Source organism: Protobothrops mucrosquamatus, unplaced genomic scaffold, assembly GCF_001527695.2.
Source record: "Protobothrops mucrosquamatus isolate PMUCROS unplaced genomic scaffold, P.Mucros_1.0 scaffold_292, whole genome shotgun sequence".
Classification (NCBI taxonomy): Eukaryota; Metazoa; Chordata; class Lepidosauria; order Squamata; family Viperidae; genus Protobothrops; species Protobothrops mucrosquamatus.
In genome coordinates this window covers 285,716-289,869 of record NW_015386368.1, presented here as the reverse complement: position 1 = coordinate 289,869, position 4,154 = coordinate 285,716, and the positions used below count along the sequence as shown (strand labels likewise).

Genomic DNA, 4,154 nt, shown 5'->3' with positions numbered 1-4,154 from the left:
GTGGTTCTCAACCTGTGGGTCGGGACCCCATTTGGGGTCGATCGACCATTTCATGGGGGTCGCCAAGCAAGGCTGTCCGCCATTTTTTTGTCCGCCATTTTTCCCCCCTTTTCCGGCGGGTGCCTTACCTCCCTTGGGCTGGGCCAGCTGGTGGTCGGCCTGCTCCGTCTCTGCCGCTTGCCAGCTACGCCTCGGCCGGTGCAGGGGCGGAACCACGCATGCGCGGCGCTCCCGGGCAGGGAAAGTCCTCGACTTACGACCGGTTGGGTAGTCCTCGACTTACGACCGGTTTAGTCCTCGACTTACGACTGGTTTAGTCCTCAACTTACGACCGGTTTAGTCCTCGACTTATGACCGGTTGGGGTCGCGGCATTAAAAAGGTTGAGAACCACTGCTTTAGCCGCTGACTAAAAGAAGAATTCCTACCAATTCAAAATGGGAAAGCCATCCCAGGTCTTGAGTTTTAATCGGAGACAATTTAAATAATCGGGATATAGTAGTTACGCCTCTTCAGAGAGAAAGCATACCACCATCGGCGACGTCTCCATTAACAAAGGCATATTTACCAAAAGATAAATGCTCAAAACTGGCAGTCAGCGTCCTCGGCAGACTCATTTTGGTTCTGAAGACGCGTATTTATCAGTTCCAACTTGAAATATTATTGCACCTTTGTTCAACCGCTACCCTCCAGTCAATGATATGGGAAGAGGGTTTTGTGCTTTCCTACAGCGATGTTCAAATTGCCTGCAATTCTAGCATGAGTAATTGAAATAACATGGTTACGCCGCTCTTAAGGGAAATGTCAAACTCTAGGCTATAATAAAAACGTAAAATTGATCCGCTCAATCTATTCAGACCTCAGTCCCATTGTTCTCGCTAAAGAAATTTAAACAGATATGAGCAGATCTTCAAATTGTTGTGACAGCAATTTTGACCATGGCCTCCTGCTAGCTTTATGTTTTATTTTTAAAATATTACTTCCTCCCTTCTAGCAACTTTTTTTTTAAAAAGAAAACAGGCAGTGTAACCGGGTTTTTTTTTAAAGCTCACAAGAGCTAAAACGTAAATAAGACATCTTCTAAAAAAATTGGAGCTGCTATTACAGTTGAAATGGAGTGGAAATAATTCTAATATTTTTTTTATTTATATATAAAAATTATATATATATTATGTATGTATGTATTGTGTGTGTGTGTGTATTTGTGTATATATGTGTATGTATGTATATGTATGTGTATATGTATCAATAACATTAAAAATACGAATCCTGGGTATATTCATATTCTGAACAAATAAAATAAACGTGAGCACCAGGAATATTATAAACTGAAAAAGTTTAATAAAATTACCAAGCTTTCGTCGGTATACTACCGACATCGTCAGGGTTAGATGCTAGTCAGTGGGAGAGTTTCTTTTATAGGTTGTTGGCCGTAATTTTTGCATAAGTTGTTGCTTTTTTCTTGCATCCCTTAACTGTGTGTATGTCACCATCCACCCTCCCCTTGCATATGTATACATACACATATGTATGTATGTGTATATGTATGTGCATATGTATGTCTGTATGTATGTGTATATTAAAAATAACATTAAAAATAGAAGATCGATTCCTGGGTATGAACATATTTTTAAAAAACAGCAAAGTGATCACCAGGAAGTATAAAACAATACAGTTTTAATAAATAAAACCAAGCTTTCGATGGCCTAAAACTGCCATCATCGTCAGGGTATAATCAGGATGCTTATAACTACAGTCACGTCTGCGCACGGCTCCTAGATCTTGTGACAGGTCCCGGCTGGCCAATCCTGGCCTCATCTGCAAACCAAGTTAATTCTTCCTTACCTCCTTTACCTACATGTGTGTTGCCACCCTCCTCACTCCTTTTTTGTGTCTGTATCTCAGGTGGGCATCCTCTGCTTTCCCAGTATGTGTATGTATGTATGTATGTATGTATGTATGTATGTATGTATGTATGTATGTATGTATGTATATGTTGGTATTTTTTTCAAAACATGGCTGAGAACCAACAGACATAATCAGATAGACATAATCAGGCCTGTGGGTCAAATTAAGCTGTTCACTGACAGGGAATTTGTTCTTATCACTAGACAAAAATATCCTTTACTTCACGGCTGACCTCGACCAAAGTTTTTGCACCGATGCAGAAAGCCACTTCCAAGAGCTCAAGGTTGTTTACAGTGAGACAAAAGAAATAATACAAGCGGATTAAAAAAAAAATACAATGTTAACTGTAACTTTCTGTCCTTATCTAACTGAGATAGGTGTCCCTTTGATCATCATTAAGATTGAAATAGCCCGGGGAACAATATGTTCTTCGGTGTCTTCGGGCCAAGAGGCTGGGACACCCCTTATCTTGGAATGTAAAAGGTTGCAAAGACGATCCCAGAGAAGGCACGAGAAGTTTGCAGAGATTTACAAGGAGGCAATCTCATCCCACACCTTTGCCCTCTCGAATTTCATAACCAGCAAGGATATACACAGCAGAGTGGCCTGCAAGCTTGCTGCAGAGTAAATATATATATGCCCTTTAGGCAGTCAAACAGCATGCATGCAACCAACCAACAAGTCAAAGCGCATTCCCACAAATGTACCGAATTAACAGAAAATATCCGAGCATGAGAAAATATTGAAACGTCGTTTAAGTACAGATAAGTCTTCGTTTACCAACTGGAATCTGGGACGGGCAACGATGTCACTAAGTCAGGGCTTTTCAACCTTCTCACCCATTGTACCACTTTTAGGATATGGCAACATCTGAATACCACCAGTCGCCTAGCAAGGTGTCAAAAACTTGACCCCCCCCCCAAAAAAGGAAAAAAGTGATGAAGTACAGGTAGTCCTCGACTTACAACAGTTCGCTTAGTGACTGTTCGAAGTTACAATGGCACTGAAAAAAGTGCCCCCCCTAAGCCACAGCCGAGCAAGACGCCTGCCTGCCCGCCCGGCGGCGCTCTTCCTCCTGTCCGAGGCTTTCATTGTTGTGAGCGTTTCTGTTGAGGATTGGCAGTGGGGGTGGGGGTGGGGGGTGTTTGGTTTTTATTCCCCCCGTTTGATGGGTGGTTGCAGCAGGTTTTGGTCCCTTCACATGACCCTGGGACACTGTGACCGTCATAAATATGAATCAATTGCCAAGCATCTGAATGTAAATCACAAGACCTGGAGAGGCTGCAACATTCCAGCTGATCGGCGCTTCTTCTGGGCTCAGCAGAAGCACCAGGATCAGTGCTGAGCTCCAGCTGGAGTCTGGCGCTGATCCTGGCGCTTCCGCTGAGCCCTGACAGCCCCGAAGCACTGATCCTGGCGCTTCCACTGAGCCGACAGCCCTGCAGCTCCAGCCATCTCTCACTCAGGCTTATGCGGTGCTGCCACCGGTTCAGCTCATTCCCTTCCCTCGCTATCACTTTTCTAGGATGGTGGCGTACCACCTGCCAGGTGCCAATGTACCACAGGTGGTACCCGTACCACTGGTTGAAAAGCCCTGCACTAAGTGACACGGCTGTAAAATGAAATGACTCTTAACCACAAGGACTTCTAACAGCTGTGATCGTTAAGCAGATCACCGATGGTCATTAAATGCAAAATATCAAATGATTGTGACCTGCAAGGTCTTTTGTCAGAAGCAGCTGTGAAGGTCGCAAAGGGCAATGACATGACCGCAGAACGTGGCGGTCATCGCAAAATCCACACTGCATTGCCCGATTCGCAACCGTGTGACTTTGTGGATGCTATGACAGCTGCAATTTCAAAATTTTCCTTTTCAGCACTATTATAATTTCAAACAGTCCCTGAATGAACGGTTGGTAAGCAAAGAGTAAAACTATTGATAGTATCAGATGATTTCAAACAAGGGCTGTTTTCAGGACAGCAAGTTCTGTTGTTTTTTTTTCATTTGTTTTTAGAAGTTAAAAAAACAAACACAATTTCAAGTCCAAGAGTTACATGTAAGGAAGGTAATTAATAAGCCCAGCTAAGACCACACATTCATCAAACGTCAATCCATTTCTCTGCATCATGTTTTTACCAGATCATTTCCCCAAGCATCATTTTACAACATGACTTCAATTTAAACAAACCCCAAAATAGATTTCCTGTGGAGCATAAATCTCACACATTAGTAATATCTTATGGTGGA

The 4,154-nt window shown here is 43.0% G+C and overlaps 1 protein-coding gene across 1 annotated transcript in view; it reads right to left on the bottom strand.

The window, feature by feature from the left end:
• RFC1 (replication factor C subunit 1) overlaps nucleotides 1–4,154 on the bottom strand; it is a 29,169-nt gene that overhangs the window by 22,536 nt on the left and 2,479 nt on the right. The window lies entirely within an intron of this gene.